This window comes from Meriones unguiculatus, chromosome 18, assembly GCF_030254825.1.
Source record: "Meriones unguiculatus strain TT.TT164.6M chromosome 18, Bangor_MerUng_6.1, whole genome shotgun sequence".
Classification (NCBI taxonomy): domain Eukaryota; kingdom Metazoa; phylum Chordata; class Mammalia; order Rodentia; family Muridae; genus Meriones; species Meriones unguiculatus.
This window is the reverse complement of record NC_083365.1, coordinates 45611747-45622637: the sequence shown is the minus strand read 5'-3', so window position 1 is coordinate 45622637 and position 10891 is coordinate 45611747. Positions and strand designations below refer to the sequence as shown.

Sequence of the window (10891 nt, the reverse complement as noted above, 5' to 3'; positions counted from 1 at the left end):
GATAGCAGGGGAGGAGGAACTTCCCTGTCAGTGGACTAGGGGAAGGATATAGGAGGTGAAGAGGGAGTGTGGGACCAGAGGGAGATGAGAGAGGAGGCTACAGCCAGGATCCAAAGTGATTAAATTGTAATAATAATAATAATAATAATAATAATAATAATAATGAAAATAAAGATAAAATTTCAAAAAAAAAAAAGCAGTCTTTGTTGTGACTTGACAGCCCTTGCTTTGTGATACCTAGCTTTTCTATGCTCTTTTTAAGGTGTAATATATTAAACCAAATCACAGGATGTGAAACTTTCTCCTATCACCCTAAGACTTGCACAGTCTGATATTTCCATTGGGGAATTGCTCTGAGCATTCGCTCTCAGGATGCTTCACTAGAAACCCTCTGCCATCCTTCTCATTATCTCCACCCCCTTTCTTCCCTCTCCTCTCCTTTCCTGCCTTCTCATTCCCCCCTTCCCTCTCCTCCCCTCTCCTCCCCTCCCCTCCCCTCCCCTCCCCTCCCCTCCCCTCTCCTCTCCTCTCATCTCCTCTCCACTCCCTTTTCCTCCTTTCCTTTCCTATGTGTGTGAGTGTGTTTGTTCCAGTGTCTTTTATTATTACTCTTTTATTCAAGGTCTGATAATTTATTCATTATACTTAGAAATTTTACTTATTTATTTATGTATTTACTATTGACTTATTTTACTGGGCTAAGACTTAAGTGTAGAAGCTCTCAGTAGGGGCAGCCCATGTCTCTTGGAAATCTGTTCCTGGATGTTTTTTTCTTTGGCTTCCTTCATTTAGTTATTTGTGGCAATACAGATGTTATTTTTTATGTCCTCCCTGATTTTCTTACTGTGCTGTTTCTTCAGAGCAACATGTTTGCCTTTGTGTTACAGGACATGTGGAGTAACAAGGTACTGAATCTTGGTCCTGGGCTTCTTACCTTCTTTGTTTAAGGTTTCGGATATCGTATTGGTGCACATCACCTTCTGGAGAGAGACCGAAAAGCTTCAGGGTTGTGCTAGTTCTTATGGGTCCCAAGCCATTGAAGCACAGTAGTATCTGTCTGTTCAGGATTAACCTCTTCTCCTTTTTTACAATAACCAAATTGAGAACACTCAGATTGGCACCCACAGTGCATGCATTGCATTAGAACAGACTTGGGCTTCCTTTCTCCCATCCTCCTTGGTTTGTTGCAAGGAGACCCCTTTCTAAACAGCAGCCGTTCTCTGCTGTGCTCAAGATGCCTTCGTTCACTGGATAACCTTGTTTGTTGTTCTCACCATGGACCACAAAACTCGTCCACTCAGCAAGACCAGGGCATCAGCAGCTACTTCTGTGGCCACACACTTCTCATAGAAAGTATGAAAGCTGTCTTCATCGTCTGCTTCAAGAGGTTTCTGACAGTCGGTGGCCGGGAAGAAGATATTCAGCTTGACACAGCTGACAGCATAGGGGCCGCCATGAAAAGGAGTTTATTCACACTCTTAGTGAAGCTCCTTACCAGGCCTTAAACGGATGTCTCTTCTCCTTCATAAGACATTTCATGTTTGTCTCTCACTTGTTAGTTGTGCCATTTTCAGTAAAAGGTTTTCTCTCCAGCCCCAGGGCCCTCTCTCCCCTTTCCAGGGGAATCATACACTGGCTGGTTTTCCCACACAGAGTGCTGCTGCTTTACTTTATTGAGTATGCTTAACAAACTTGAAAATTTCTTCATCTGTGGAACTTGGGACGTTCTTCCTCTGTGAGAGGATCTCCTGGAGTCTTTTCCCCTCTCTTCGCAAAAGCTAACTGTCTACACATTATTATCTCTCTGTGGGGTGAAAAATCTTGTAAATTTAAAAGCAAAATTTCAGCAATTGTTTTCATAGTTACCTATGTTCTTTTCAAAACACTGAAGCCACTCTGAGATTCACCTGGGGATATTTATGTAATTATTTGTTTAAAAGAAATGAAAACCACAGAAGTGGGGGAGTGAAGATGTAAATAAATTATCTCAAAGCTGTGCAAAAAAAAAAAATTGGAATTATGTCCCATGGATTTGAACCCATTTCTCAATTAGGACCAATCAGAGAAGGCTCAACATGCATCCCTTAGCTACGGTTGCCTGCGGCCTGTCACAGCCAGCAGCTTCCAAGGAGATGGTTTAGACCACACAGTGTTTTGAAAGCCTGTCTGTCTTTGAGTGTCTTTCAAACAAATGGTGGGTGCTTACCCTCTGGGTATAGCAAGCTCTGGAATGAATATATTCTGAATCTCACTTACTTGGATTTTGCCTGCTTCTATATGAATTTAATGTTTTAGAAAACATTCTTTCACATTATGTGATTTATATTTTATCATATCAGAGTTAGATAACACTGTAATAAACTGAAGGATGAAAAGTTCAGCATGTATACTCATTAGAAGAATTACTTATAATATTTTAGTTAACTTATCTGCCTGAATTTTAACCCACAAACATAGCCTACTCCATTCCTCTTGTAGCTACATCTCATATTTAATTTTTAATTCCTTACATTGTATTTTATTTACTACTAAGATTGGGGCTTTACATGACTTTAATTCTAAATATTTTAGATGGTTTGTGTCTAAGAAATTCCCATTGTGCTCTGATCATATTATAGGCCATGCTTACTTTTGTCAATCATACTACAGGCACCTTTAGACTAGCCTAGAGAAGGTGGGATAAAGATGTTCTTTCTACATGAAAAAAAAAATCTTCTTAAATCTAAATAACTCTGTTTTGGGATACTGTTTCTACAAAAATACTCACACAGGTGCACGTACACATGTTGATCAAAGGTGTGTGTGTGTGTGTGTGTGTGAGAGAGAGAGAGAGAGAGAGAGAGAGAGAGAGATGAGAAGATTTGCTGGCTTGCTCAATGAAGCTCTTATTTAGCTGCCTGAAATGATGGCATCATGCGGAGTACATACATCACAATCTTTCTTCAGTCTCTCTCCACACACGACAGTTTTGTTAAGCCCATTTTCTGACACATTAAAGTTCCAAAATGATACACGTAACTGGGAAGCTTGTGATGTGACAGAGAGGAAATAAGAAGAATCAAGTGTCCAAGTGGAAAGACAGAGACCATGGCAGCCAGCAGCCAGAGTGAATCAGAGTGGAAGTCGAAATCAAGCAGTGTCCAGGATTGTCAGGGAAATAGGCAAAAGAGTACAGGAATGTGGAAGAGACTTAAAGTGAATGGGTCCCAGCTGGAGTCTTTAGAGGACTTTTCCTTTCATCTTCTGTCATGATATGGAAATGAATCTGTTTTAGTGAGCCTCATGCTGGATGAGAGAAGGGAAATGGAGATCTTTCTGAAAGTGCAAAAGTCCTTCAGCTGACCAGCAGCCTGAAGGTGCTCTCCACACTCATTACAATGCAGCGATCTTGCCCTTTAAGATGATTTTCAGTGCTGATGGCTAAATTTGACCTTTTATATAAGCATATGGGTAACTGCCAGGACTCTGCTATTGTTGACTAAAGGAACCACCATAATATGATTAAAAATAGATGTACCTTTAATCATTTTGCATTTTACAAGCCCACACAGTAAAACTCGTGATCAGTCTTCAGCAAAAGCACACCCTGGAAAGAAGGACTGCATTAAGACTGAATATCACTGGTTTTATGGGGCTCAACTCGTGTTACAGCCCAGTTCTCGAATCAACCTCAAAGATGAGACATTGGGAAGTCCCTGCAAGAGAACTCAACTGCTTGACAGAATGCAGACACTATGGTACTGTTGGAAGGACTCTTTTCTTTCATACAGAATCTGTAGAACTGCAAATGGAAAGTCAGCTTCATGACGTTTAAAAGAGAATTTAAAAGACAGGGACTGCCTTATGGCTGAAGGACCAATCGCTGACCCCAGCTGCATCTCTTTTACCTTTTAATGACTGGGTACATAAAGACTTACATCTCTATAGAAATATTATGTAACTGAAGTCTAACTTAGGGAAGCATTTTGAGATCACCAAATGATTTGAATACTCCAAATGCCTATCTTCAAATACAAGAGTGAAATAAACCAGCTTCAAAATAATTGAAAGAGTCACATGCTATTTAGAACTAGCAAGAACTGCCAACTCTTTAATGCTTATTATTGGTCTGTCCCTCTGGTAAATGGCTCATTAAGTTTTAAATTGTTATCTTTGTAAGATTTTTGAAAAAAATAAGCATTTAAGAGTATTTGAGAGCACAGTTTCTTTCTTTGATATCTCAGGTCATGAGCAGGACAGTTACAGTGAAAAAAAATGTGACCAAGAATAGAGTGAAAAGCACACAGTGTTCTACACTGCTATGTTAGAATGTGCATACTGGGTGATTTTTGGAAATATAAATTCCTTTTCTTAGGTTTGGAGTCTGAGCTCAAGATACAATCACAGTCTTCTGGCCAAGTCTTCTCCCCATGTCCTCCCACTGTGACAGTTGGAGGGGTATGAATGCAAAGCCATTTTTATGCTAGCATTAATCCATTCACAGCTCCACACTTACTACCTAAATACCTCCTACTAAGCCTGCTCCCAACATTGATGCACCAGGCATTAACTTCCTACAGGAATACTCAGATCATTGGTAAAATACTAGCTATACATAGACTTACTATTGCTAATCACAGTCTACTTAGCTCTCCAAATTTACCTTTAGAAATTTAGTGAATGGTTTACAAACCTATACATAGAAAAAAACCTTTGTGGAGATGGCCACCTGATTTCATAACAGAGGAACTGCTTAGAATACATGAGATGTTGCATTCAATTCCCAGGACTAAAGAAAATGAAAAAAAAAAAAAAAGAAAGGAAGGAAAACAAAAATAAAAATTACATACAAAAAAAACCTTTGAAAATAAAAAGAAATCTAAAGGAATATAGAAAAGAACATTTGAATTAGTTAAAAATAAATTAGCATAATCTACACACTGATTTATTCTTTTTTCTTTCCAATCCCATTGCTGAGTGGTATGTGTTTCCAAATGTGACCATGCATACATTTGATTCTTTAGATTCTACAAGATTTTCTCAATATATTCTGAAAGTACATTATTAGCACATTAATGCTGAACATGAATTTTAATGGCTACAGGTAATACCATACTAACTCAGATATATATTATTTGGTTTTAAAAACACAGCAAAACAGGTTGGTGTAGTGGAACACCTGTCATCTCCAGAACTCAGGGAGGCAGAGACAGGAAGATCTCTGAGAGTTCAAGGCCAGCCTGGGCTACAGAGTGAGTTCAGGACAGCCAAAGCTACATAGAGAACCCTCTCTTAATAAAACAACAACAACAGAGATACAATGGTGGCTATGTTAAGCGATAACACTGAAAGATTAAAAAGGCAAGTTATAGAATCAAAAGTAAAGCTCTAAACAGCTATATTTGACAGTTATATTATAAAGGTCCCTGGGGGAGTTAGTCTGATGGGGAAAGGATAGGAGCTCCACAAGGACCAAATATATCTGGGCACAGGGTCTTTTCTGAGACTGACATTCAACCAAGGACCATGTATGGATATAACCTAGAACCTCCACTCAGATGTAGTCTGTGGTAGCTCAGTAACCAATTGGTTTCCCAAAGTGAGGGGAACAGGGACTATTTCTAACAGGAACTCAATGACTGGCTCTTTGGTCTCCCCACCCCCGAAGGGAGGAGCAGTCCTGTTAGGCCACAGAGGAGAGCTTTGCAGCCAGTCCTGAAGATACCTGATAAAACAGGATCAGATGAATGGGGAGGAGGTCCCCCCTATCAGTGGACTTGGAAAGGGGCACGGTGGAGATGAGGGAGGGAGGGAGGGACTGGGAGGGAATGAGGGATCGGGACATGGCTGGGATACAGAGTTAATAAAATGTAACTTTTAAAAAAAATAAAAAATAAAAAATAAAAAAAAAAAATAAAGGTCCCTGGGAAAACAATGTCAAAGCTATAGGAAAGACAAGAAGTCTAGTTATCAAAGTCATTCTCTTCTTCAGGTTACTTTTTTGTAAGATTAAAATATTTTGTTGCCCTATATCAAACAAAGAGTTTATCAATGTAGTTTACTCAATTCATCATCATCATTATCAAAGAAAGTAAAGAGTCTTTGGATTGGGTGCTCCTACAACACAAGTACGAAGAACATGGTAAACTCTTAAAGAAAAAAAAAGGTTGTCATTAAGAGAAGAAGGAGGAATGGAAAAAGTCTCAACTGATAAAATGCTGTAACTCATAAAAAATAGCATACCTACCCCAAATGATAATTTTACTCAGTAAGTCATGAAATTCATAAGAAGTGCATTTTGGGGAGGATAGTTGTGAAACTGACTTCTAAACAGATCAGGATCATTGCACTTAGACACTCACAGGAACTGTGTATGTGTACATAAGTCTTGAGCAATATTAAATCAGTCAAAATCCTACACTGACCTAGCTGGGGCACAGTCATGAAGCCCAGATCCCAACTGAAATGCTGACACAGCTAATAGCTCTGGTGGAAGGAAAGAGTTTTCTCTAGGAACGTGGTACTTGGTGGGATGGCTATCACAATGGCAGCTCTAATTGGGCTGACTGCATTATCAAAAGAGGACATGAAGTTGGAAAGGAGATTTTGTATTTGGGGAAGGTTTTATAAGAGTTGTAAGAGAAGAGTGAGTGAGGCATATAATCAATACATTGCATGTATATATGAAATTCTCCAGGAAAAAGTGAAAAGAGTATCCCAACTATAAATTCTAGCTTCCCTTGGTAAAAACAGCAAGGATACTAAGCAAGAATAGTTTTAAATTTTCCATAAATGTCTATTTGCACTTGAAGTCATGTTATGTTATCTTTAGTTGGTATATAAGCCCTAAGCACAATGACAGATCAAATATGAATATAAAAAATGCTTCATCTTCGCTATGAAGTTGAGTTACTATCCCCTTGGCACTTGTCTGTGAGGCTGGTTTGTCTACTCAACCTCTTTGCCCAAAACAATGTCTAGAGAGAACATCATGGAGCTCCTGAGGTCAGGTCTAACAAACCTGTGGCTTTCATGCAGAATACCTGCTCTTAAAGTGTCCATATGAGAAGTTCCTCAGCACCTGCTGCATCTTTCACAGCTTCATCCTGGAAATATTATTGGGTCATAAGGAAATGAAGGAAAGACAGACAGTAGTCTGGGATGAAACAGGTCATGTCCCCTCTGAGGAAGTGCTTCCTCCAGAGCCTGTACAGCACATAATAACTGCTGATGGGATGGGGAGTTAGTTAGGTTCAGTAGGTGGTGTCTGTAGGTGAGCAGTCTCAGGCTGTAACCAGCAAGAGAAAGCCACAGTTACTAAGTTTTGCACATATTCACATTTGCACCCAGGCCAGAGGAAAGCTTCACTGTGGGCATTGCTTTGCTATTTCCATGGGTCTGAGGCCTTGGGTCCTTGACAGGTCCCTGCAATGCACATTCACTGAAGACTTTGTCTGTTCTCTGCACATTCACTCAAGGCTTCCTCTGCCTTCCACACATACTGCAGCCAGACTCAAGAAGCCCAGATAAAGCACAGAGGCTATAATGGATGAGATGAGCTGACTCCCAGCAAGATTTCAGGGTGTATATAACACAGGCTCTCTCCTTATGCTCTTTGGGCTAGTGCTTCCTGGTATCCAGACCCACTCACAGCTAATCTGTTCCTAAGACCCTTACTCACAAGTAAAATAAAAGATTTGTTCTATAAAGTAATGTCTTGAGGAAGCTTTGTTCATGGCACTATGTAAACAAAACTAGCACCCAAATATTAAGAAAACATCTATAAGAGAAAAACTTAAAAATTTCAACATTCAACCCAAAAGTTGTTTTCTGTGAAGGGAAAGTAAAAAGGCTATATGCTTTAGAAAGTGGTTCTTGCATATATACCACAGGCAAACCAAGGAGACCAACACCAGAAGGCCTGCTAACGCTCCCATGCCTACCCATTCCTTCAGATGATTCATGGCTGCAGCAATCCATGATGATAATCCTGTGGCTAATCCTGCGTCCACTCTGGTAGAATTTACCGTGACAATGGCCACTCTCAGCTGCTTCATCGTAGTATCGAATTCTCCAGTCCAATTACCTAAAATATAGCTAGACAATTGTTTAGACAGATTTGCAGTACAGGGAAAATTCTCATGTTGTATGCTAGTGACTCAAAGTCCAGCATACTTTGGTTTGCATGTGGTATATATGCAAGATTAGAGTCTCACAACAGCATAATGCAGCCATGATCATTCAGGCCTTTACAGCCATTGAAGCAGGACAGTCTCCCCAAGCATGGTTGGCTACCATAAAAAGCTAAAATGTTACGCTCAGGATGCGAAGCTAAGCACTGCACTCAGGGTCAGCCGCTTTGGACCCAGAGAAGAGCATGTCTGATTGCATGCGGGTTGATGCCCCAGGTCCCGCCTCTGAGAAAAAGGTATCGGACGGGTCTGATGCTCTTTGGGTGGATGACACCTAAATGAACATCAGTACAAAGTCCCAATTTATTTCTAATATCAGAGATAAGACCTCTACTCTTGCCTGATGCTCTAAAACAAAAAGGGGGAACTGTAGAGAGCTGCGTAATGCCGTGCCTTAAAGAAGGAGCTGGTTTCCGCCTTCCACCTTCCCGATGGTGAGTGCTCTCTGTCACAAACAACTCCACATTTGGCTAAGGCTGAGGATCTGGCTTGCTTCCATGTATGTGGACCTATCTGCATTGCCCACGTGGCATGCTGGGGTTGGCTACCCAGAGGCTATTTAAGCTGTGGGCTGGCTTTCCCCAGGGTCAGATGATTGTTCAAGGTTCCTGAATAAACTGCATTGAAAAAAAAAAAAAAAAAGTGGTTCTCAACCTTCTTAATGCTACATCCCTTGAATACAGTTCCTCATGTTGTGGTGATCCCAAACATAAAATTATTTTCATTGTTACTTCATAATTGTAATTTTTAACTATTATGAATCATAATAAGAATATCTGTATCTGTGTTTTCTGATGGTCTTAGCTGACCCCTATGAAATGTTCGATCAATTCCAAAAGAGATCGAATTCTCAGGTTGAGAATCATTGTTTTAGACCAATAATAACATATGGTTAGAATCTCATTTTTAAGCTCTTGGATCTTCAGGATTTTCAAAATCTCTAGTGGCTATGATACAGCTGTACAAGCAAATAAATAAATACTAAAGGAGGAAATTTTTCCTGTGGCATCTAATCACACAGACAGACATGGTAGCTGAAGGCTGAGAGGCAAATTGCCGCAAGAAGAGATTTTACTTCTCATTGTACAAGATGTACAATGGAAAGTGGCTAATTGAAATAAAAAAGAACAAACCAGGAATTATTTGGCATTCAAAGGATGTTTGTCCTCTTTCTAATGATAAATCTCCTCCAAGAAGTGAAAAATAAACTCTGCCTTTTAAATCTGTAAATGCAACCTTTGTCTGACCTTCAAACAGGAAGCAACGTCTTTCCAGATCTGCAGCTACCAGTGAATTCATGTTTAGCTGACAACACAGTTGAAACTTAAAACTTCCACTTTATTAAAACAGTAAGTAGAAATTACCGCTATAGCACCCTCTAAACGGGATACCCACAAATGCTTTTGCTTCAAATTACAGCAATACACAGAGGCTATCAATGTGCTTTTTATTAGGCCTTTCAAATGGGACAGTTTGAAGGAAACAAACAGCGATTGTAAGATTGTGAAGAGAAATTACCATTTTGCTTGCAAGAAATGGCAATTAAAGACGATGACAATGTGATTTATACTAATTGAGATTAAGTCAGACAGAGAAGCAACATTAGTAATCATTTGAAGTGCTGTATTACACATTATCCTGCGCTTGGTAAACATCTCTCTTGAAATTAAAAACTAATTAGTAGCATTTTAGTCATTTAATTCAGTCTAATTAGGATTTTCAAAAAATCTACAGACCTGCTGTTGAAAGCCTTTTTTCATTTTTTGAATTGAGCAAATGCATTCCTTTTCTTTTTCGTTTTTAAAATCAACTTTGAATTACTAACTCTTGCTTTCTTGATCTCCACTTTCCATTAAAAAGAAGAGGAAAATGGCTTAATTAGAAGCATTAGGTAGAAATTTACTTGAATTGGACTAAATTAAAAACTTCAGTCCACCGTCATTCAAGAAAGGTGCATTTTAATCTAATTTTATTTTCCTATTCTTTTTGGAGGGAATAGAAGTGGAAAGCACTTTTCTTTATGTATTTAGGCTATCAACATCTTCAGCTTATATGTTTAAAGAAACACAAAAATGTGTAGATAGAGGTGTTATTTGGATGGTATTTTGGAATATGGATTAGGTTTATTACCAGGATTTCATGACTATCAATAAGATTTCTTCTTAATGGTGGAAGTGTGTACATTGCTTTGAATAGTACAGTGGTTCAGTTTTGATTTATCTGCATCTCAGAGGAGACACTGTGCTTATATTTCTGAATAGCATTGAAACTACAGGGAGATTACATCTTGAATCAGATGCATTTTTCATGATATTGTCATGAGCCTTTGGGGAAAAGGAGGGGTTATGACTGAAAAGTGATATTTTTAGGTACCAAGGTGACAAAGAATGCACTTGTGATAATTAACATTGTCAACTGGACACAACCTATAATCACCTAGGAGAGACACCTCTGGACATGTCTGTGAAGGATTGTCTGGTTGGTGACTTTTTATTAACAACCTGACACGGACTCAGTCACCCTAGTAGAGGGAACCTAAACTGAAAGATTGCCTTATTTAGATTGGTTTTGATTAGTGTAAGAGGGTCCATCTCACTGTGGACACTACATACAACACTAGGCAGATAGGTCTGGGCCAGGTAAGACACCTAGACAAGCATGAGCCTGTCAGAGAGAGAGAGAGAGAGAGAGAGAGAGACAGAGACAGAGACAGAGAGAGA

The 10891-nt window shown here is 39.3% G+C and overlaps 1 pseudogene; it reads right to left on the bottom strand.

The window, feature by feature from the left end:
* Positions 1-788: 788 nt before the first annotated feature.
* LOC132648969 (small ribosomal subunit protein eS6-like) lies at positions 789-1539 on the bottom strand (annotated as a pseudogene).
* Positions 1540-10891: the final 9352 nt, after the last annotated feature.